This window comes from Ambystoma mexicanum, chromosome 3p (genome assembly GCF_040938575.1).
Source record: "Ambystoma mexicanum isolate Mex_15411 chromosome 3p, UKY_AmexF1_1, whole genome shotgun sequence".
Lineage (NCBI taxonomy): Eukaryota > Metazoa > Chordata > Amphibia > Caudata > Ambystomatidae > Ambystoma > Ambystoma mexicanum.
Genome location: NC_090925.1, coordinates 1,134,582,215 through 1,134,607,265, shown reverse-complemented (window position 1 = coordinate 1,134,607,265; position 25,051 = coordinate 1,134,582,215). Strand labels below are relative to the sequence as shown.

General features: G+C 45.5%; 1 protein-coding gene across 4 annotated transcripts in view; it reads right to left on the bottom strand.

Annotated features, from left to right (window-relative positions):
* Nucleotides 1-25,051, bottom strand: part of ACSL6 (acyl-CoA synthetase long chain family member 6) — a 774,575-nt gene that overhangs the window by 642,598 nt on the left and 106,926 nt on the right. The window contains exon 1 of one of the 4 annotated variants that reach the window (XM_069652523.1): nt 6,511-6,534. The exons of the other annotated variants lie outside the window; for them this stretch is intronic. The gene's annotated coding sequence lies outside the window, so the exon portion shown is untranslated. Of the gene's footprint in view, nt 1-6,510; nt 6,535-25,051 lie in introns of those variants that run through there. 4 annotated transcript variants of the gene reach the window in all.

The following is a 25,051-nucleotide window of genomic DNA, read 5'->3' as shown; positions in this document are numbered from 1 at the left end:
AGGGGGTTCCCAAAATACATTTTTTTCCCATTGACATAATAGGAAAAAACTTTGCTCATGCCTACAGCCAAACCGCTGGACGGATTTTCACCAAATTTGCGGCAGGAGCGGCGGTTTGGTCCCAAAAGCATGCTTTCGTTAATGCAGTGTAAATCAGTCCAGTAGTTTTTTTTAAATGACCAAAACGTAAGGCAAAACAACGAGTGATATATATGTCCGCTCTGCTGACACACTTCCCTGTTCGCTCCGCGGACAGGACACCGATTGGCTAATAGACTTGAATCATGTACGCGGACACACAGCGTGTTCGCTGATTGACACAGATTTTTGGAAACGCCCGCCATCTTAGATTCACAGACATCGGCCGGTGTCCGCGGACATCGCGGTAAAAACAGATTAAAAAACACAACATCGCACTATATGGTAGGGCCTGTGGTAGCGGCTCTGTAGTTATGGTTAAGTTGCTCAACTCATAGTAAGAGCACTTTTTGGTTGGCTTATAACTTTGCTCCCCCCTGAACGAATCCTTACCAAAAGTTGCAAAGAAAGAATATGGCCCGTCTGAATCTTTTCAGCAAGTTTGGTGAGTTTTCGTCAAGGGGGGGGCAAAGTTATAGTGGGGTCCCACTTTTTTTTTTCCATAGACGCAATGGAAAGAAACGTTTCTCACGCCTAAAGCCCAAACCGCTGGACAGATTTCCACCAAATTTGCGGCAGGAGTGGCAGCTTGGTCCCGAAAGCATGCTTTTAAAAATTTGGTCTAAATCCGTCCAGTATTTATTTTTAAAATGTCCCAAAAGTAGGTAAAACTAAATTTGTGATATCTGCGTTCGGTCTGCGGACTCGCCTCCCATTTCAGTCCACGGACGGGCCTGGTGGATGGTGAAAAGCGTGAGGTGCGTCAGATTTTTGGAAACGCACGCCATGTTGGATTCGCGGACATCCACCACTGTCCGCGCGCATTGCAGTAAAACATATAAAAAAACACAACATTGCACTTGTCAAACCTATCAAACAATCTGTGGGGAGGTGGGGGGTGATGAGGATGGGATTGGATACGGCGGCAGAAGCTGAAAAACAGGTGTTTTTCATCCCAGAATTCCGCGAACAGTCCGGGGCAGTCCTGTGATGTCCGCGAACATATAAGATGTTCGGGGGCATCTATGCTTATTTGTGCATTACAAGGTTGGTGAAAAACAGTCTTTGGATGGCTTATAACTTTGGTGCCACTCAAAGAAATTGCATGGAATTTCATTAAGTGTCAAGCAGTTTTGTCAAGAGGGAACAAAATTAGAGGGGGGCCCCACAATTTTGTAAAGGCTTATAAATGTGGTGCCATTTGACGACTATGCACAAAAGTTAGCAAAACGATTCTGAATCTAGATATAAATGTGATTGCAAAGTTTGGTGGGATTCTGTCACGAGGGGGCAAAATTAGAGGGGGGTCTCAAAATAATGTAAAGGCTTATAAATGTGGTGCCATTTGACGAATCTACACAAAAGTTTGCAAAAAGATTAGATCTAGAGCTAAATGTTTTTGTAAAGTTTGGTGGGATTTTGTCAAGAGGGGCCTAAATTAGAGGGCAGGTCTCAACATTTTTAGATGGCTTGTAACTTTGTTCCCGTTTGACCAATGTGGACAAAAGATTTGAGAAAGATTATAGACCCAACCATGGATGTTTGTGTCAAGTCTGAATGGATATTGTCAAGTGGGTGCTAAGTTATATGACTATTGTATGTACATATGACACTTTTGAAAAAATAAAACACGGATTTCGAGCAAACTCGTGTAAGGAGCATTGGCAAGGACCTTAAAGCATGATTTTGCAAACGGGCCCGTGTTTTATTTTTTTGACAAGTATCATAATCTAGGTACACCAAAAATAATGATATACCTTTGGTGACTGAGGTATAGCCTGTGGCCATGGGCAGAGGCCAGATTGTCTGGGTCATGGCATAAGGTCTTGACCCGGACAATCTGGCTATTGGTCATGACCACGAGGGACGACAAATGAGGTTAAAGTGGCCATGTACACCTGTACCGGCTATGTCGTAAAGTTATTAGAAAGTGGGATAGGTTTGAAAGGGAAAAAAAATGGGCTTGTCATAATATGGTCATAGGGTTCTCTCTTTGCCTTCTGTAGGCTGCCATGGACAGGGAAGAGGGGCTCTGTACGGAGCCCCTCCTTCTCTTTCCATGGTGGCCATCTTGGAAAAGGATTTTCCTTTCGAAAGTAGGAAGAAAAATCCTTTTTTTTAGCACCCTGGGTTCCCGCTTTGGGAACCCGGGGTGCTAATGGCCTTTATCCCCCATTGCAAGGGCTGGAACAGGGGATAAAGGTCCGAAGCCCTCATTATCCGCCCCCTGCTTCACTTGGACGGATAACATGCCTGGAAAGGGGGATGAACGCCACATTATTCCCATTTGCATAACACAAAATGCTAATGAAAATTATCTTATTGAGTCTATGTACTTTACTGAGAAATGTACAGTAGATGGAGCCTATAGGATTTTTTTGTTCTATTTATTAACTGTGACAGATGGTTCCTAAAGGAAACTTTCTTTTGTTGTTTTTTGATGTATTTTCTTTTTAGCAGGAGAGGTTAGAACATAAGGTAGGGAGGGAAATGAGTCAAGAGGCACCAAGCACTAATATGGAGGGGCAGGTGGACAGGGGAAGATGTTGCTCATGTGTTACTTCTAAGGGAGGGGGAAGTGTTTCTCATGCTCGTTGATTCCAGCTTCAAAAGCACTTTGAAATTGCTTCCCCCTGCAGAGTGGTGTGTTGCAGTATATACAGAGTACTGTTGTCTTCGAAAGATATGGACCAACAGCCTATTTTATTGCTTGCAAGGTAGCTAGTGGGATTTTGTGTTTCACAGAAGTAGGCTGTGTGGCTACAGTATTGGTTGAGGAAGCTGAGGTGGAGGAAGACAGCCTACTACTTGCTAAGAAAGGACCAACCTTTCTGAGAGCATTACGGTGGTTGAATTTGGTGTGGCGGCGCATGGAGGTGGTCCCATAGGAGTACTTTCCAGGTAGTCTGCAACTACTCTATGCATTTTACTTTGGTAGCTTTAGCATTTAGTACATTCACAACAGAGGTAAAGAACTGCCACACCCATGATTCTCTCTGGGTGCTAGAGGTAGGCAGGTCCTCTACCTCATCTTCTTGGTCCTCTTCATTGTCTTTTGAAGCATTGCAATTTTTTGTTGTGTAGTTCCTCCTGGTGGTGGGGGTGGGAGGGATGGCCATAGCTGATGACATTTTTAAGATAAATAGCAGTTTTGCTAATATTCTTCCAAGTATGGATTGTAAATGGGTAATGAGTAAGTATAGGTGTAGGTGCTGTGCAAGTGTACGTTTTGAGCTTGAAAGTTCCTAGATCAGTAGAAAATGCAGTTCCAAACTGTCCTCGAAGCACAGACCCGATTGCGAAGTGCGGACGCCTTCGCGGACACGTCATCATGTCACGTGCGAGCGCAAGCTCACCAGAAGGCACCACGATCAAATAGCTTGACACCCAAAATATATAGGATGAAGTATTTTGCTATGAAATTTGTAATTCTGGCCGGCATGTTATGTGTGCTTTACTGTGTTATGATATTGTGCATTTTGGCGAGCCACACACACGTGTTTTTTATTCCCCCCCCCAACATCTATACACCTAAAATACAATTAATTGTACCGCTCCACAGTGCGGTGCCAGATGCACCCCACACTGGCCAATCTCAAGGTTCAGCCATACCCAAAATATCTCACCTTGTGCTGTCCTGCTCCCTAGTCAATGCATGCCATCCTTGGTGCATAATGATGAACTGCACTGTGTGCAGGTTTACACAGGCTTGTATGAGCTTTATAGCGTTGGTGGCATAGAGGAAGGGACAGGGAACTTTAAAATGGGTGACACCTTGTGAGCTGGGTTCAAACTTCCCTGCCAGTGCTCTACATTTCTTTAATATTTAGACTGTTATGACATAAAATGGCCCTCAATTAAAACACAATGTTTGACTGAAATGTCTCATACTGTTGACATACTGGCAGATTACACCTCCCCCCAAAGATATAAAATATGGGGTCTATTACAGGGAAGTGCTAAAAGGAAGCAGCCATGGGAGCTGGATTTGAACCTCTCTACCAGTGCTTTGCTTGTTGTCTGTTTTTATTTTCTTGAGTAGAAGGTGACCACCGGCCATGGTAATTAGATTATGCAAGCCATCATTGAAGACTCAATGCTTTGATTTGTTGCTGCGGCAATGGCCCTTACCCTGGCAGCTTTGGCTAGTCCGCATGCTGCTCCTTTTCTCCTCCCCCAGATAAACCCATGAAGTTAGCAGGGGAATTAACTTTTTCATTAACTACCAACTGTCTTGCCTGCCAATGATAGGAGTGGAAAAGTTGGGTACCACTAAGATGGCCAATGCTGTCTTGATTTTGCTTTTTGGAAACACCATATTTCGTCATTAAAAAAGTGAAAACAACAAAAAGGGACATTTAAAACAAAGGAAAAGTGGAAAGCAACAAAAAGGAAAAGAACATTGTCCCTGTGACTTTTTGAATGAATATTGCCAGCATTCCTGGTCATTGTTCCCTTCAGCTTTCAATGCCACAGGACCACAGTAATAGCTGTTTTCTTTATTATTAGGCGGAAGTTTTTTTTTCTTTTCTGCATTTTAATGGGCAAGATTGGGCTGTATATGATATGATATGATAGGTTATTTATAACGCGCTTAATACCCAGAGGTTTCTAAGCGTGGACCCGGGGATCGAACATGTGGTGCTCCGTTTCTTCCATGGCATGCACGTTGCCCCTGAGCTATCCTCCCGAGTGCACATCTTAAATAGGCAAACATATCACAAGGCATTTGTTTTGAATGCCTAGAGAGAGAATGGCCAACCTTGCTGTGCCAGGAAGAGGGCAGGACAAGCTTTGAGCACTGGCATAGCCAGAGAATTGTCCACAGTATATTTACATCTACTGCCTACATCCCGGTACTTGGAAAGTAAGGCAGGCTTGATTTTCCTGTTGAAAGTAGCATAATGTCTGAACTCAAAGCTGGACAGCGCCTTTGATGTGGTGGAGGTGGGTGGGGGACTTTGAAATGCCAGAATCAGGACCACATTGTCAGTGAATACCCACTCAGACAAGTGGGTGTGATGAAGCTACTAATGGAAGGAGATGTCATGCCTACCATTCCCCATTCTGTTCTGGGCAGCCCTTTTCCAGCCATAAATAGTACACCTGGTTTGGCCACAGTAAAACTAGTAATACAAGTTTAAAATATTTAGCAATCATTTCTTGAACAATATCGTGGGATTGCTACAGTCGGTAAGCCTGAATATTGACATTGTCCACAGAATACAGCATGAGTGTTAGTGGTTAATCGATGGCCACTGCACTGTACATTAAGCACTTACTCTGAAGATTTTATCAGACAACACAATTATTAGTAACTAGTGTACAGGCCTGTGTATAAGGGCCAAAGTGCAGGTTTTCATTCACACAGTAGGACCACTATATAACCTAAGCCTACAGCGCCCTTTAGCAGTGACAGCAGGCTAAGCTATGCAAATTCGACCACTGAATATCCTAAGGCAACAGGTCCCGTTAGCAGAGCATTCTGTGCATTCGGGCAGCCTCTACTGCGCACAATGGCATCGGACAAACATACATCTGGCCTTTTATTATTATTAGCTAATAATGGGTTGACAGTCACACAAACGAAGCAAAAAAGCCTAGGCGGACCAAACTATGAAGTGTGGCATGGTTATTTGGAGGGCGGCATAGTTGATAGGTGGTGTGGTTATTTGGCCTTATTTCACCTGTTCCCTTACAAGCATAAAAGGAAAGGTATGGGTTAAGTCTGATAACATTCTACAGCCTTAGCCCGTTCCTCAAGACAACAAGCTCCTTCCCAGTGACAGATGGCTCATTGGGTGGAGGGGACAGCCCCCTGTCTCCTTTCCTCTGGAACTGTAAAAGAAACAATATCTAACAAAGCTTCGCCCACACATGGGGATTGTCTCTCTCTACTGTGCACGTGCTCTGGGGACAACGGGCTGAGTGATGGCCAGCAAACATATACAGTACACGGTACAGGGTTGTCTCAGGCTTGTGGAGCTCATTCTGCAGCGACTGCGTACGGTACAGACAAACAGAAATGCTGAAGTGAGGGATCACGAAACTAATAACAGCAAGCAATTGCAAAATAAATAAACGCATGCTGTGAATACATCCACAAGGTTTTGATTAATTAAGAAGCCCTTCAAAATAATATTAAACCAAATCTGCGACTACTAAAACCAGCGCAAGGAAATTCATTAACAAGATGATGATCCCCCATCTAAAACCCATGAGATGACCATTGGAAAATCATAATGAGAAATATATGATATAAAAAAGAAAAAGAAAAAGCTGACGCATTTTCAGACTGAGTGTATATGGGACTTTGCCCAGAATATCTATACTCCCTGCGAACAGTTGTGTAGTGGAGATTACGTTGCTCACCCCATCCATCTGCGAGACAATACACAGTGGGTAGTTTGCCTCCGTCCTGACGAAGGTTGGAACAACTGAAGGGCAAGAGATGTGATGCCCTGTTTAAAACCAACCGAAACACGTGTCGACTGTTAGATCTCCTGCAATAAATACAGAGGGACACACCTGTAAATAAGAAAGGGTGCAAGCGCATTATATTAATCGATTTCTATGATATGGTGATATTGTTAATGACACCGTTTTTTTTTTTAAACAAAGTAGAGAGATTGTATGTATGAATGCATGAAAGTGGATGAATGATGGGGCAATGGTTATGAGCTTTTTTAGATATGGATATTGATTTTGTTATGTAATTGTAGGCGCTGAATTAAAATCATTTTTTGTGAAATAAGTAAAAAGAACTTACAGTACATTGTCATCTTTCATCTATTGGTCCAGTTTTTGTTGTTATAATTGTGGAGCAATGGTACAGGAAACAGAAAGGTGTGTTTCACTGCACACCTAGGGGCCACATTCTAAACACCCGCAGAAGGACCGGATTTGGTGCAGTTCGTTCAAGGCAAAAGCCTTAGGCAGCTCGAGCTTGGGGCTCCCTTTTTTCGAATCAGTAGACCGCAAACACCTGAGAGGGTATCAGGGCGAACTAGCAAAATAGATCAAATAAAAAAGCAATATTTAAAATGGGAGGGACTAATATGAAATCCTCTGCTGCTAATGGCAGCTTTGATAAAGTGATGCATGGTTTTCTGCGAGGCACATGATTGATCAGAATTCAACCACTTACTGTTTTGTCCTATGTGAGAAATAATGGTTGCAAGGCCAAGACAAATGAACGTCGCCATGCAAGGTTCAACCAAGAACGACGTGAACAGACCATGCCAGGCACGGGGTAATGCGCACATGCTAGTGCCATAATCAATAAGCAATGACACTGCCTATTTTTTATTTTTTTTTACAGTCGAAAGCGTGTGTTTGCTGGCAACGCACAGGGAACGATAAACGTGGGACAAAGTGTTATTTATTATCGCTAATTCCCTTTATGCAGCAATGTCCATCCCCAACACCGGTCTCAGTGGGTGCTGTTTTAGATATACTCTCGCGGTCTTTGGACGTGATGATTTCCGCGCTGTGTCTTCCCGAAGCCCGCGCAATGCATCCTGGCAGTTTCTGAATGCAGGCAGCCACCCTCAGAACAGCTGCACGTTTTACAAGTGCAGAATCTGGTCCCAGGTCTTCTAGTACCTCAGCCGTGCAAGATATGCAGTCTTTGCATGTTTGGTCTGCTGCATATTAGTACCTGACGAGGGGGTTGTGGAGGCCCAGCCTAAGAGAAGCTCGTAATGGGGTCTTTACCACACTGGGAAAGACCCCACACCGAGCTTCCTCAGAGACAGAGGCCACCATCTTCCCTTGCCGGATTGATGGTAAGTGCAACCTCTCCTAGAGTCCCCTTCCCCTTCCCTGCACCTTCAATGGCCGCCATGGAAAGAGATAATGTACTCAATGTAGTTCCTTCTTCCCCAATCCATGGTGGCCATTTTCTTTTGTAGTTTTTCTCGAGTTGAGAAAAATTAAACTATTAGTACCCTGGTACAATGTGCCTGTGTACTAATAGCTATAGCACCCTCAGAGGGGTGGGGGGCATTACCTGTCTGGTAATGTCCCGGGGCTCGCATTGAGGCCCTCGCGTGTAACTGATGCCCCAGGGGCATTACCAAACTGGTAATACCCACCCTCCTCAGGTTCTATTGCTTTAATAACACCAGTAAGCTTGGAAGAAGTACATTCAAGTTCCAGGCCGACCATTGCTCATCACAATGCATCTTGGACGAAGCAGTTTCTAGCCACCTGGCATCCAGCATGACAGCATCAGTACTTGAGTTGCGGGTCTTCCAGTTATCAGCTGCAGTGCATTGTGGAAGATCTAGACCCTACTATCAGGCTTTCCAGTAGTTTAGGAAGTAGCTTCAGATGTGTGCAATTCAGCGTCAGTGCAGCGGGGACACTCAAGAGGGCACACTTCCTTTTCAGGTCTTCCAGTAGATCAGCAGAGTCCATTATTGGAAGATGTAGTCAGAATGCAAGGTAGCCATGTCCAAAGCATTGTGACAGGTAAAAAGTGACTTACATTTTAATAATTTTCAGTAGCTCGGCACAGTGGATTGTGGGATTGACAATGTATGATCTTGTGCATGCCAAATGACACTCATTAGGGCTAAGGAGCAAGTGCCCCCCTTCCCCAGGGCTGAACCCACCCACCCTGACATCCTCCTGTGAGCCACTGCCGCAGATGCTGCTGCTAAGCTCATGCATATGCACGAGCAGAGCTGCTCAGCTGGAGAGGCATTTGAACAGTTACCAGAAGCTGCCCCTTCCTGCTTCTGGGAGCGCTTGCACTATTGTTTTCATGGGTAGAATTTAGAGAGGTTTTGAACACCCATGATTGCCCTAGGAATGCCCACCGCACCCCTTGTCTTCGTGGTGCCTTCTTAGCTTCAAAGTGACATCTTCCGAAGGGATGATTTCAGCTCTCATGCTTCCAGAAGCCTACCGTAATGCCTCTTGGGGATGTAGTTTCTGGTTTCAAGGTGTCCTGCATCAGCAAGTTGAAAAATGCAAATTCCACTTCCAGGACTCTGGGTAGTACAGCACAGTGCCTTTTGGGAGATGTGGTTTCTGTCTGCATGTTATCCAGGATCACAACATAAGAAGGTTTATGAGTGCAGATTGAAATTCCATGCCTTCTGCAACCTTCGGATCTCCAGATGCTTTCAACGATTGCTCCTATGATCCCTCACAATTGACCATGCTCGCAATGGCTGATGGGGGTTGAAGTCCAACAGATCTCGAAAACCCAAAGGTTGCGGATAACTGCACTAGTTTGAGCACACTGCATCTTGGGAAATGTAGTTTCTGGTTGCATGATATTGATTCTCATGGTTGAGGTTAAGGAAGGATGGAACATGCATTTTCAGGCCTTCCAGAAGGTCAGCACAGTGGCTCGCGAGAGATGTAGCGCTGTTATCTTGTTATTGCCAGAGGACACAGAGGAGATGATTCCCACACGATGCCACATGGCATAATGTACTAGCCCAGTGGGGCTCACTGTGAACCTCTGCAAAGGAGTCACCTCTGCAGGCCTCCCAGCCGAGACTCAAAGCCTACCAACGCAGTGCCCCATTGCCTGGTCTGAGGGTTGGCTTAGGCTCAGAGCTGGAAGGTATGTTGGGCCGCTGATTCCATAATGAAGGCGGGGGGGCTGCGAGCCAAATCCAAGGCAGTGGCGGGCTGCCTCCTGCAGGTGCTACCAACATTTCCTGGTTCCATGTCTTAAAATTGCGGCAAAAATGGCAGTGAATACAAAATATCGTGGCAAAAATGCAGTGGTTTTTTGTGCCACAATCATGTAAAGGATGCAGGGGACACCCCCGCAACCCGGACCCATTATACCATTTAAGGGGAGCTGGGGACACCCCCACAAACTCCGCTGCCCTTAAATGGTATACACCTTTACCGGGTCAAACCATGGCATTTTTGCCGCTATTTATTTACCTTCGACATTTTTGCAGCGATTTTATTACCCGATACCCATTTCCTGCACATTTTTGGTTGATCTATACTTTTGCTAGATTTCGTTTAACCGATTAGTAACTTTATTTTAGGAAAAATACAGGGGGAGACACCCGCATCCCCCTTTTTATCCCCACCTCCCCCTATATATATCCACCCCCACTTACCATATGCATTTTACCGCAAAAAAAGTGCAAAAGAATTCTGCTAAAACGCATTTGTGAAAGTGTAGATCAGTGAAAGTGGGCTAGACGCTCCTCCAGCCTTCTCATCCTGCTACACCAAGTACGTCATGAAAGAATAAACACTGAACGACCAATTCATATCAGTACTACTTCTGCTAGTATCCTATCACAGATGCTTGCCACTACAGAGCCCTTTTGTCACTTTTTTACATGACATAGTTCTAGGTAAGAGCTACAGTTTTCTTTCAGCATAACCCAAAAATGAGGAAAGCAACTTTAGAAGAAGATCAATTTTCATTGTTCTGCACCCTGAAATATTTGCATACCTACACCATTTACTAACCTTAGCTGAGGACTGGGGCATGCTTGTATTGTTGGTGCTCTCTGGCGTTTCTGATGCACGGACGGGTGCCCATTAGAGGGCAGACATGCTAGTAATCACGAGGAAGGCCCTAATTATAAAAAGGCTTGCCCTTTTCTGTAGCACTAACATTTAAATACAGCACCAAGTTTTTGTAAAAATAAAACGTAGTGTTCCTTACTGTTTTTGGGCCCGATTCATGGAATTATCTGCATGGAAAACAGCGACTATATCGACACCAAACTGTGGGCAAAATCCTGTTTGTCCATTCATGGAATCGACTGCCAAATACTTTTTTGTACTTTGCAGGGACTTTGTGCAGGCTCGGCGCATGACTGCGAGAGGCCGTGTGCCTTGAGCGAGACACCATGCAGTGCGTGGGCTTGACTTGTGCAGATGGCAGGGTTGGGGCTGAACTCGGAAAATGAGGAAGAACAAGTGAAAATGCGGGCGTTACGAGGGACGGCCCATAGGCAGTCGATTGCACAATGCGTGGAACGATACGTATTCATGGATCCAAGCACGCAACCTCTTGCCGGGGAAATGGCGATGTAAAGCCCTTATACTATCCGCCACCTTAAGGCAGGCATACAGACACTTGCACATAGGAATCAACATGCAGAGGTAATATCGGGTACTGGATTTAGGGGTACATGTACGCAGCTGGGGTTCCGATCTAATTTAGGGGTGTGCGTACACAGTGTAGCGGGGTGCAGGAACGGTTTACGGGGGTTTGCATGCAGTTTTTCAGAGTTTTACCAGAGTTATGATAAATCGGATGCATGTTGTTGGGGTGCCCGTAACAGTTACTGGGGACCCCGCGCAGGGTTCCCAAGATGCAGGCCTGCTTACGGAGAAGCCCATGCACTGTTTGAAGGATGCATGAATTTGCGCCACGCGGTGCAAGCAAAGGTAGCTGTGCTGGCTGTTTTTGCTTTGTGTGGGGGCGTCAGGGCATTCCGGATGCGACTTGCGTATACGGTTACTTTGCACAAACAATTCCATGAATACATGGAGCGTGCAGAAAAACCTCTGCGTGCAGGCTCATGCAGAGTTGTTCTCGGCAGATGTGCTTTGCGGGATCTCTGCGCACTTGTCCATGAATCGTGCCTTTTATGTTTAATATTTGTCCTGATTTTGCAACCACAAACTGTTTCTTTTTATGTTATTTTTACCTTTTTGTAAGCATTTCTCTTAGGGTGTCATCCATTTTGAGAACTGCATCCAATCCCTGAAACAGGAAGGGACATCAGAGGTGGGCAGAGGACATGCAGTCGGCAGATCCATTAGTGCAGTAAAGATGCAAAGTAAAATGTTGCTTGTTTTTTTACTTGCCAACAAAAGTTAACATGTCTAGCAAGGCTGCCTCAGCAGTGGCAGAAGTGTTAATACCAATAGTAGCAGGCATACTGGCACTATTACTACTATCAGTGTTACTGCTGCTACTGTTGTTACTGCTACCTCTTGCATTAGTAGTAGAAGAAGACTGGTTGTAGTACCACGATCAGTAGCATTAGTAGTATTACAACTAACACTATTACTACTATTATTTTAGTAGTACTAATGGTAGTATCACTATTCACCATGATGCTAATATGTCTACTGACAAAAGCTGTTTTACTGTTATATCTACTTGTAGTAATAGTACTACTAGTGAAGCCACCAGTAACAGTAGTATCACGATCGTTTCTACTACTTTGACTATTACTACTGGCACAACTCCTAGTACTTCTACTACCACAGCTGTCTGTAATAATAGTTCTGCTTATTGTCGTAGTACTCCTCACAGCACCAGTAATTCTACTGGTAACACTGGAATAAGTAGCAATACTACTCCTGCTATTGGGACCCTTAGTTGCATGCATAAAGTAGACATTGCAACAATTTCTTTGCATCTTTATGGTAAATCTTAACTGGTGGCTTCAAGGAAGCTTCCCGCCAGCTGCTGTGGAGATGTGGGGGCTCATCTCAGAGCGTTAATACTACCCCTGCTATCCCCCCAGTAAATTGCTACCTGCAGCGGGGGTGCAATGCTACACCTGTGCATGCAGGGTTTGTATCAAGCTACCCCGAATTCTGGAAATGGACACAATGTACTGGCGGAACTCCCCCCCCACCCCTTTTGCGCACTGGAGGGGGTGTTGGGTGGGGGACACGTTGCCAGTGGTGTGGGTGGGACTTAGGACCGGAACTAGGTGTCAAATAACGTGGGTTTCCCCAAATAATGGATGCTGGCTGCTTTGTATAAAAAAAACAAGTGCATTTTGCTAATTTGGGGATTATAAGAATGATCCCCAATGTATCATACATGGCGGGGATAGTGATTGAAATGTGCATTTCTGCTGAGCATGCAATGCACACTCGGCATGATGCGCATTTTATCTGTCAGAACAGTCACTATGACAGTAAAATGTGGAGAAAGCATGAGACATCTACACAGCTTTAGACCGTGTTATATCACCGCGTGCATTGAGACTCCGAATGCACAGCCTTCAGGGCGCACGAGTTTTGAACTCTTCCTGCCTTTTCCTGGCTTGAATACTTGTGCGCGCATTGAAACCGGACGGCTGCCACCTACCGGCGAAAGGCTATACCCATCCTGAACACTTCGCCTGCGTGCAGGTGTTTAACGCGGCCTCATCGTGATAGCAAACGGCGCTCAATAGTTGTGTTAATAGAGGGAAAGACCGACGTAAGAAGTATTCTCGTCTTCGAGCCCACTTTCGTTTAATTAATCTAAATATCAATCAGACGTATTCTCTTTTTTGTTTTGGCATCTTTCAGTTGCTCCATTTCTTCCCCACTGGTCCCGGAAAGTGATCCAAGTATCTGGAGCATAATATTGACTGACCTTTCGGGAGGCCCGGAAGAACTACCACCGAGGTCCGGAAGTACTACCACCGAGATAAGGCATGTTGTCTGGTTCAGTGTGCAACGTGAAAACGTGTGTACATGATAGCTAGCAAGAGTTTTGTGCAAGGGGAGCAGTTCTAAATAGAGATTCCTTGGCATTCGACAGCGGTTGATTGCTTTGATGCGCGCTATCTGGTCCTGGCACGCGTCCTTTACATTACATTGCTCTGAATATCATTAATATGGAGACCTACTCAACGCCGCCCATTTCGGGCAGCCTCTTGCCTAGTTGACAATGCTGCTGTGATTGGTGAAACAGAAAACCCAATCTCTCTATTGGCCAGAGTGCTTGAGCTCTTTCCCAGGGCTGGCGCCCTTAGGCCTAATGTTGCTAAATGCAAGGCAATGGCTGCAGGAGATGCGCAGAAGTGGTCGAAGTGGGCAGGAGCGGTTGGGATCAGTGCTCCTCTACTTTTTTAAATTAAGTTTTACTGTTCCTATACTTTTAATTGAAAAAGAAACCGTTCCGGAATGGTTTCGTTTTAAGACAAAAGTGTAGGAAGAAGTTGAAACTTGCACTTTCAGTGCACTGCACTGAACGTTCCCTTAAACAGCAGGCACATGTGTTTGGGGGTTTGTACGGTGCGCGGGGGAGGAGGGCGTAGTGATGGGGTTTGTGGGGTGCGGGGACAGCCAGTAGGGAATATAGTTCCACTACTTCTTTTCGTACACTTTTACCACTGCGAGGCGTCAGCTGTTGTTTATTATTATTATCATTATTAGAGTATTTATTGAGCGTGGACCTAGCTTTGGGAGTCAACAGAGTGCTTTACAGTCCTAGGGGGAAAAACACAGTGCGAAAAGCAGAGAAAAAAGGTGCTTGGACATAACAGAGGAGGGGGTCAATTGGCAGTTGGGGGTAAGACAGTGGGGAGCAGATCACTGAGTCCCAGGTAGGGTGGGGAGTGCAGGGGGTGTGGACCTAGGTTCTAAGGCGGAGCCATTCCTTGAGCAGGAAGGTCTTGAGCTCTTTCCTGAACTTAAAGCGGTTACCTTGTAAAGGCCTCAGGCATCCTGTCTAGAGGGCCTCTTGAGATGCAGTGATATTGGGGAGTCTCAGGGCATCCGTATCCAATCCCAAACTCTCTAAAACTTGGTTGATGCGCCACCGTGCACAGAGCTAGAAGGCTTTGGAAAAGTGAGTGGGCGCAATAGCTTTGGGACTTGTGCTAAGGGGGCATAAGGAAACCCAACACGGCTGCCCGAATTGTGCCTAATGAAACCTGGCATCAGTTTGCTACCTGGACATATATTTACATAGAGAATACATAGATTGATTTTTATTATTATAGTCAATACTTGTAATGTAAAGTGGTCTTCTGCCATTTTAATGATGAGAGCTGATGTTAGCTGTTGATACGGGGGCCAGGAGGAGGGCAGCGAGTACAGCAGAGCTAAAGGGGGGAGCTCCCTAAGAGCTCCATACACGTTAGCAACTCGAAGGCAAGAGATTGCCATGTGGGGGGGGGTGATGTGGGTGTGTAATGAAAGGGGGTCAGGGATTTTGGAGGTGGTCAGTTAGGGAGACGAGGGGAATAGACAAGCAAGGGGTTCATGTAGTGGCGAGAATAAATGTGATGGGTGCCATCCAAGTGTAAAATAATTGGGCACCAACCGGTGCTCGCAGTAGTAATATTAGTTTGACTCAATTCAGGTTGCATGAGGTACGACTGGAATGATGGCAAAGTCTCACATTCATTGGCCGGACGAGTTTCGTGAGGGTTCATGGTATGTCTGCATGGTATGTCTGCATATCGCGTTGGGGCGATTCTAGAGAGGTTGCATAGAGCTTGACCCGGAAGAGCCCATTCTCCTACAGTCCTTTGGCAGAGAGCAGAGGGTAGGTTTGGGGAATGGTCATGTAATTTAGGGGCAGCCTCCCTTGGGTCAAAGTTACAACAAGAAGGAGTTAGTTGGCCGATGCTGTCATCAGACTGATTAAATAAAATAATTATTACCTAAGATTCATGTATTTCTTTCAAAGGAACACGTCTGATTCTTTTTATTTTACCTTATTTTGTACAGCTTATTAGTTATTTTATATTTAACAAACCTTTGAAAATAGATTGGACTCCCTTACATTCCAGGTGGGAACACTCAACCTCCTCGGTTAGGCCACTTGTTTTGTTGCCTAGGCCACACATCTTTTAAAGGTTGCCTAGCTACCTGCAATTCCGAGGCTACGCAAGGCACTTCTTAGTGCCCGCTTGGAAATATTGGTTTGTTACTAATTTGATTTCAGATCCTTCATAAAGCACTGCCTGGTGCATTACCTGCGCGTGAACACCCAACTATGTCTTTGGACTCCCCTGCATCCTGGGCCGGTGGCTCCCTTTTAATTGTTCCACAAACTCTGCTCATTAATTGTGTGGCGACACCACACAAATACATGCCAAACATCTAATTCATCGCCTCTGCGTACCCGGCCACTGCCTCCCCTTTAAGTGTTTGTTATTCACTTCTTTTTGCATGAAGGTACGCCCCCTGCACGTCACTTTTTGTTTCAGCTTTGTCGCTTTCCCGCCCTCTGCACACTGCAAGATACAGCCAATGAGGAAAGATCTCAGTTGAGTGGACGGGCTTGCTGATAGTTGTTACTGGTCACGTGAAGGTTCATAAATCTAATGTCTCTGAAAAAAAAATCCATAGATACAGAAAAATACTAGCAGTTATAGTAGAGAAACACGAATAAACCTGGAGAAATACATATAAAAGGCGTGACCGATATATTTGGAAATAAACAGAGAAATGCTGGGAAATGAATGCCTTAAAAACGGATGAAACAATTGGAATACAATGAGGTGATAAGTAGTCAGTCAGACAGGCGCCTCGGATCTCAGAGTCCCTAAAGTATTTTGTAACTTGTTGAAAGCTAATGCAAGAAGCCAAAGCCTTGCCACCCTTCCTCACCACAGCCCTGACAGTGAGCATGACCACCTAGCGGCAGGCATGGCGACACTCACTGTGGCAAAGTGGCCTCATTGCGAAAAAGCTACCAGGCTATAAACAAATTAACAAATGCACCGTAGAGGTTGTCTTAGTGTTAGAGGTGGCTTCCAGGGATAGCGAGTGCATGGTCTCGGGAGGATAGCCCAGCTGCAACGTGCTCGCCTTGGAAGCAAGAGGACACGGAGCAACACATGTTCGATCCCCGGGTCCGCGCTTAGAATCCTCTGGGTATTAAGCGCGTTATAAATAACCTACCATAACATATCATGGCCACTTCTAACAGGATCAGGGGGCTCAAGCTGCTGTGCACTGATGAGAAGCAAAACCAAAAGGTGATGGCTGGAAGGTTGAGGGTCTGTGCCTGCTGGGCCTCGAGACCCAAGCTACTCCTCACTGATGAGGCCCAACAAGGCCAAAACATGCCAGGGGATGCTTGAGGTCTCGTGCAGGAGGGATGTGACCATGTGGTTTTGAGATGGAATCAGGCCGGATATGCATTTGGTCTTTCGCCTTCTGTAATGGCTTGGCAGGCAAAGAACAAAGGTCTGGAGGGTTGCCCAGAGCAATGCCAGAGGTTACGATTAATTCTAAACCTTCAAGTCATCACTTCTGTTTTTTTGGTATGGCGCACTGATGATAAGACGCGCGTCTTCGTGCCATATGCTTTTAGCTGGGCCACAGCAAAAGCCAAGTGGAAAGTTAGTACTGCATCCCCAAAAGCTGGCGCTTGATATGACTCTGCCCAACCCACATTAAAATGCAGATCTCTAAGGTGGAAATGCGGTTTCTAATCTTCCATGGCAGTTGAGGTAATTTGTCTGACTTTTTTGGTAATGTGGAATCCTGGATACAATTTGGAATCCATTAAGAACACAAATGGTTGACTTGGGACACTAGCATGCAAACGGTTCAGTTGCCCAAAAATTCTTATCGCACGGTCTGGATCAGAAGCTGACTCGACGTGGAGGGCAAGGTTACCCGGTATTGAGTCCTTTTGCCAACACCCATTTTTCCGACTAATGTTTTGGCATGCGGGTTTTGCCGAAAATGTCCATTGAAATTTTTTTGGGGGCGTGGTGGGAAAGGGTAAATAAAGGGTTGGGAGTGAAGGGAAATAAAAAAAAAAATGAAATTAAGGTAAGCTTGGTGTGGAACGCCCCAAAATAATTTTAAAACAATTTCAATGAAGGTTTTTGGCAAAAGTCCTGCGGTAAAACACCCGTCGGGAAAAAGGGGTCAGCGAAATGACATGGAACCAGTTACAAAAGGGTCTAGAGTAACTTCACACATCGTGTGTCCATCAAGCCATCGATGTATGGGGTTAGCAGTAGGTGGTAGAGAGGACTTCTACTTAATGTAGATGCTATCAACATGAACAGTAGGTTCCAGCACTGCCGACTCAGAAAGGAGTGGACTTCTAATCTACCACCATGATCACGTGGTAATGGTCTTTCAGGCAGGAGGCACGCTTGTCCTGAACCACGCCCCAGATGCTCAGTGAGTACTCACAGCCCCTCAATGATGAAGAGCTCATGATTCATCAAGTTGAATGTGGAGGCGTGGGCTGCACCCCAGAAGGCAGGCACCATGATATCCAGTGGGCATGGAGTGCCATCTGCAATCCTCGCCATATGGCACACCTTGGGTTCAAACCTGTTCAGAAGCAATTTAAGTAATAACCATATAGGTAAGAGGTTAGTAGGTTTTAGTGTCCGCGTATTTCTGTTAAAGAGGATACATTGCTCTACTGATTTGCCATAGAAACCGAAGGAGGATGACGCAGAAGTTGCGGCGATTGGAGTGAACCCAATGGACAAGGGCTCTCCAGAGAGGGGAGCATTAGCAGATTGTTCACCTGTCTGACAAGGTCTTTTGTGGTAGTGTGATATTGAGCCGCATTGTGCAGCTGCTATGCTTTGATGATTGGGTAAGGGAGGAGGTGGGCATAGGGTGGCAGGTCACTACGGTAACTGGTAAGTTCCATAGCTGTCACTATCTTGCAGAGGCCAACCACGTAAGAGGGGCTTCTGATGTGGCATGGTGGTTTGGACCGGGGTTTCTGTGGACGAGTGTATGCTTATGCTCATCCCAGTCCATTACACTAAACATGGGCGGGACACACGCAATAGGACAAAAAGCCTGAGGCCCAAAAGTCTGACCCCTATTTCTTCGCAGATATAGATATGGGGGGGTTACATTTAATAAAAATGTATAGGGGTAAGGTGGGGGAGCTTGGGGAGTCTCCCCCCACATATATATTTGCAAACAAATGGGGGGAAAAAAATAAAGTCTGAATTTTGCATTCGGTCATTTGTTGCAGATCCGGATACACAGACGTCTGGGCTTTTCTAACTTAGATGGTGCCCTCAGTGCCCAACAGGGGAATCAAGCCACCTAAGAGATGGTACATTGAGTAAAGGCAGCTTTATTTAACTAAGATGGTGCCCCCGGTGCCCAACCAGGGAATCAAGCCACCTAAGAGATGGTACATTGAGTAAAGGCAGCTTTATTTAACTTAGATGGTGCCCACGGTGCCCAACAGGGAATCAAGCCACCTAAGAGATGGTACATTGAGTAAAGGCAGCTTTATTTAACTTAGATGGTGCCCTCAGTGCCCAACCAGGGAATCAAGCCACCTAAGAGATGGTACATTGAGTAAAGGCAGCTTTATTTAACTTAGATGGTGCCCTCAGTGCCCAACCAGGGAATCAAGCCACCTAAGAGATGGTACATTGAGTAAAGGCAGCTTTATTTAACTTAGATGGTGCCCACAGTGCCCAACAGGGAATCAAGCCACCTAAGAGATGGTACATTGAGTAAAGGCAGCTTTATTTAACTTAGATGGTGCCCTCAGTGTCCAACCAGGGAATCAAGCCACCTAAGAGATGGTACATTGAGTAAAGGCAGCTTTATTTAACTTAGATGGTGCCCTCAGTGCCCAACCAGGGAATCAAGCCACCTAAGAGATGGTACATTGAGTAAAGGCAGCTTTATTTAACTTAGATGGTGCCCTCAGTGCCCAACCAGGGAATCAAGCCACCTAAGAGATGGTACATTGAGTAAAGGCAGCTTTATTTAACTTAGATGGTGCCCTCAGTGCCCAACCAGGGAATCAAGCCACCTAAGAGATGGTACATCGAGTAAAGGCAGCTTTATTTAACATAGATGGTGCCCTCAGTGCCCAACCAGGGAATCAAGCCACCTAAGAGATGGTACATTGAGTAAAGGCAGCTTTATTTAACTTAGATGGTGCCCTCAGTGCCCAACCAGGGAATCAAGCCACCTAAGAAATGGTACATTGAGTAAAGGCAGCTTTATTTAACTTAGATGGTGCCCTCAGTGCCCAACCAGGGAATCAAGCCACCTAAGAGATGGTACATTGAGTAAAGGCAGCTTTATTTAACTTAGATGGTGCCCTCAGTGCCCAACCAGGGAATCAAGCCACCTAAGAGATGGTACATTGAGTAAAGGCAGCTTTATTTAACATAGATGGTGCCCTCAGTGCCCAACCAGGGAATCAAGCCACCTAAGAGATGGTACATTGAGTGAAGGCAGCTTTATTTAACATAGATGGTGCCCTCAGTGCCCAAACAGGGAATCAAGCCACCTAAGAGATGGTACATTGAGTAAAGGCAGCTTTATTTAACTTAGATGGTGCCCTCAGTGCCCAACCAGGGAATCAAGCCACCTAAGAGATGGTACATTGAGTAAAGGCAGCTTTATTTAACTTAGATGGTGCCCTCAGTGCCCAACCAGGGAATCAAGCCACCTAAGAGATGGTACATTGAGTAAAGGCAGCTTTATTTAACTTAGATGGTGCCCTCAGTGCCCAAACAGGGAATCAAGCCACCTAAGAGATGGTACATTGAGTAAAGGCAGCTTTATTTAACTTAAATTGTGCCCTCAGTGCCCAAACAGGGAATCAAGCCACCTAAGAGATGGTACATTGAGTAAAGGCAGCTTTATTTAACTTAGATGGTGCCCTCAGTGCCCAAACAGGGAATCAAGCCACCTAATAGATGGTACATTGAGTAAAGGCAGCTTTATTTAACTTAGATGGTGCCCTCAGTGCCCAACAGGGAATCATGCCACCTAAGAGATGGTACATTGAGTAAAGGCAGCTTTATTTAACTTAGATGGTGCCCTCAGTGCCCAACCAGGGAATCAAGCCACCTAAGAGATGGTACATTGAGTAAAGGCAGCTTTATTTAACGTAGATGGTGCCCTCAGTGCCCAAACAGGGAATCAAGCCACCTAAGAGATGGTACATTGAGTAAAGGCAGCTTTATTTAACTTAGATGGTGCCCTCAGTGCCCAAACAGGGAATCAAGCCACCTAAGAGATGGTACATTGAGTAAAGGCAGCTTTATTTAACTTAGATGGTGCGCACAGTGCCCAAACAGGGAATTAAGCCACCTAAGAGATGGTACATTGAGTAAAGGCAGCTTTATTTAACATAGATGGTGCCCTCGGTGCCCAAACAGGGAATCAAGCCACCTAAGAGATGGTACATTGAGTAAAGGCAGCTTTATTTAACTTAGATGGTGCCCTCAGTGCCCAACCAGGGAATCAAGCCACCTAAGAGATGGTACATTGAGTAAAGGCAGCTTTATTTAACTTAGATGGTGCCCTCAGTGCCCAACCAGGGAATCAAGCCACCTAAGAGATGGTACATTGAGTAAAGGCAGCTTTATTTAACTTAGATGGTGCCCTCAGTGCCCAACCAGGGAATCAAGCCACCTAAGAGATGGTACATTGAGTAAAGGCAGCTTTATTTAACTTAGATGGTGCCCTCAGTGCCCAAACAGGGAATCAAGCCACCTAAGAGATGGTACATTGAGTAAAGGCAGCTTTATTTAACTTAGATGGTGCCCTCAGTGCCCAAACAGGGAATCAAGCCACCTAATAGATGGTACATTGAGTAAAGGCAGCTTTATTTAACTTAGATGGTGCCCTCAGTGCCCAACAGGGAATCACGCCACCTAAGAGATGGTACATTGAGTAAAGGCAGCTTTATTTAACTTAGATGGTGCCCTCAGTGCCCAACCAGGGAATCAAGCCACCTAAGAGATGGTACATTGAGTAAAGGCAGCTTTATTTAACTTAGATGGTGCCCTCAGTGCCCAAACAGGGAATCAAGCCACCTAAGAGATGGTACATTGAGTAAAGGCAGCTTTATTTAATTTAGATGGTGCCCTCGGTGCCCAAACAGGGAATCAAGCCACCTAAGAGATGGTACATTGAGTAAAGGCAGCTTTATTTAACTTAGATGGTGCCCTCGGTGCCCAACAGGGAATCAAGCCACCTAAGAGATGGTACATTGAGTAAAGGCAGCTTTATTTAACTTAGATGGTGCCCACGGTGCCCAACAGGGAATCAAGCCACCTAAGAGATGGTACATTGAGTAAAGGCAGCTTTATTTAACTTAGATGGTGCCCTCGGTGCCCAACCAGGGAATCAAGCCACCTAAGAGATGGTACATTGAGTAAAGGCAGCTTTATTTAACTTAGATGGTGCCCACGGTGCCCAACAGGGAATCAAGCCACCTAAGAGATGGTACATTGAGTAAAGGCAGCTTTATTTAACTTAGAAGGTGCCCACGGTGCCCAACAGGGAATCAAGCCACCTAAGAGATGGTACATTGAGTAAAGGCAGCTTTATTTAACTTAGATGGTGCCCACGGTGCCCAACAGGGAATCAAGCCACCTAAGAGATGGTACATTGAGTAAAGGCAGCTTTATTTAACTTAGATGGTGCCCTCGGTGCCCAACAGGGAATCAAGCCACCTAAGAGATGGTACATTGAGTAAAGGCAGCTTTATTTAACTTAGATGGTGCCCACAGTGCCCAAACAGGGAATCAAGCCACCTAAGAGATGGTACATTGAGTAAAGGCAGCTTTATTTAACTTAGATGGTGCCCTCAGTGCTCAACAGGGAATCAAGCCACCTAAGAGATGGTACATTGAGTAAAGGCAGCTTTATTTAACTTAGATGGTGCCCTCAGTGCCCAACCAGGGAATCAAGCCACCTAAGAGATGGTACATTGAGTAAAGGCAGCTTTATTTAACTTAGATGGTGCCCTCAGTGCCCAACCAGGGAATCAAGCCACCTAAGAGATGGTACATTGAGTAAAGGCAGCTTTATTTAACTTAGATGGTGCCCTCAGTGCCCAACCAGGGAATCAAGCCACCTAAGAGATGGTACATTGAGTAAAGGCAGCTTTATTTAACTTAGATGGTGCCCTCAGTGCCCAAACAGGGAATCAAGCCACCTAAGAGATGGTACATTGAGTAAAGGCAGCTTTATTTAACTTAGATGGTGCCCTCAGTGCCCAACAGGGAATCAAGCCACCTAAGAGATGGTACATTGAGTAAAGGCAGCTTTATTTAACTTAGATGGTGCCCTCAGTGCCCAAACAGGGAATCAAGCCACCTAAGAGATGGTACATTGAGTAAAGGCAGCTTTATTTAACTTAGATGGTGCCCTCAGTGCCCAACCAGGGAATCAAGCCACCTAAGAGATGGTACATTGAGTAAAGGCAGCTTTATTTAACTTAGATGGTGCCCTCAGTGCCCAACCAGGGAATCAAGCCACCTAAGAGATGGTACAGTGAGTAAAGGCAGCTTTATTTAACTTAGATGGTGCCCTCAGTGCCCAACCAGGGAATCAAGCCACCTAAGAGATGGTACAGTGAGTAAAGGCAGCTTTATTTAACTTAGATGGTGCCCTCAGTGCCCAACCAGGGAATCAAGCCACCTAAGAGATGGTACAGTGAGTAAAGGCAGCTTTATTTAACTTAGATGGTGCCCTCAGTGCCCAACCAGGGAATCAAGCCACCTAAGAGATGGTACATTGAGTAAAGGCAGCTTTATTTAACTTAGATGGAGCCCTCAGTGCCCAACCAGGGAATCAAGCCACCTAAGAGATGGTACATTGAGTAAAGGCAGCTTTATTTAACTTAGATGGAGCCCTCAGTGCCCAACCAGGGAATCAAGCCACCTAAGAGATGGTACATTGAGTAAAGGCAGCTTTATTTAACTTAGATGGTGCCCTCAGTGCCCAACCAGGGAATCAAGCCACCTAAGAGATGGTACATTGAGTAAAGGCAGCTTTATTTAACTTAGATGGTGCCCTCAGTGCCCAACCAGGGAATCAAGCCACCTAAGAGATGGTACATTGAGTAAAGGCAGCTTTATTTAACTTAGATGGTGCCCTCAGTGCCCAACCAGGGAATCAAGCCACCTAAGAGATGGTACAGTGAGTAAAGGCAGCTTTATTTAACTTAGATGGTGCCCTCAGTGCCCAACCAGGGAATCAAGCCACCTAAGAGATGGTACATTGAGTAAAGGCAGCTTTATTTAACTTAGATGGTGCCCTCAGTGCCCAACCAGGGAATCAAGCCACCTAAGAGATGGTACATTGAGTAAAGGCAGCTTTATTTAACTTAGATGGTGCCCTCAGTGCCCAACCAGGGAATCAAGCCACCTAAGAGATGGTACATTGAGTAAAGGCAGCTTTATTTAACTTAGATGGTGCCCTCAGTGCCCAACCAGGGAATCAAGCCACCTAAGAGATGGTACATTGAGTAAAGGCAGCTTTATTTAACTTAGATGGTGCCCTCAGTGCCCAACCAGGGAATCAGGCCACCTAAGAGATGGTACATTGAGTAAAGGCAGCTTTATTTAACTTAGATGGTGCCCTCAGTGCCCAACCAGGGAATCAAGCCACCTAAGAGATGGTACATTGAGTAAAGGCAGCTTTATTTAACTTAGATGGTGCCCTCAGTGCCCAAACAGGGAATCAAGCCACCTAAAAGATGGTACATTGAGTAAAGGCAGCTTTATATAACTTAGATGGTGCCCACAGTGCCCAAACAGGGAATCAAGCCACCTAAGAGATGGTACATTGAGTAAAGGCAGCTTTATTTAACTTAGATGGTGCCCTCAGTGCCCAACAGGGAATCAAGCCACCTAAGAGATGGTACATTGAGTAAAGGCAGCTTTATTTAACTTAGATGGTGCCCTCAGTGCCCAACCAGGGAATCAAGCCACCTAAGAGATGGTACATTGAGTAAAGGCAGCTTTATTTAACATAGATGGTGCCCTCAGTGCCCAACCAGGGAATCAAGCCACCTAAGAGATGGTACATTGAGTAAAGGCAGCTTTATTTAACATAGATGGTGCCCTCAGTGCCCAAACAGGGAATCAAGCCACCTAAGAGATGGTACATTGAGTAAAGGCAGCTTTATTTAACTTAGATGGTGCCCTCAGTGCCCAACCAGGGAATCAAGCCACCTAAGAGATGGTACATTGAGTAAAGGCAGCTTTATTTAACTTAGATGGTGCCCTCAGTGCCCAACCAGGGAATCAAGCCACCTAAGAGATGGTACATTGAGTAAAGGCAGCTTTATTTAACTTAGATGGTGCCCTCAGTGCCCAAACAGGGAATCAAGCCACCTAAGAGATGGTACATTGAGTAAAGGCAGCTTTATTTAACTTAGATTGTGCCCTCAGTGCCCAAACAGGGAATCAAGCCACCTAAGAGATGGTACATTGAGTAAAGGCAGCTTTAT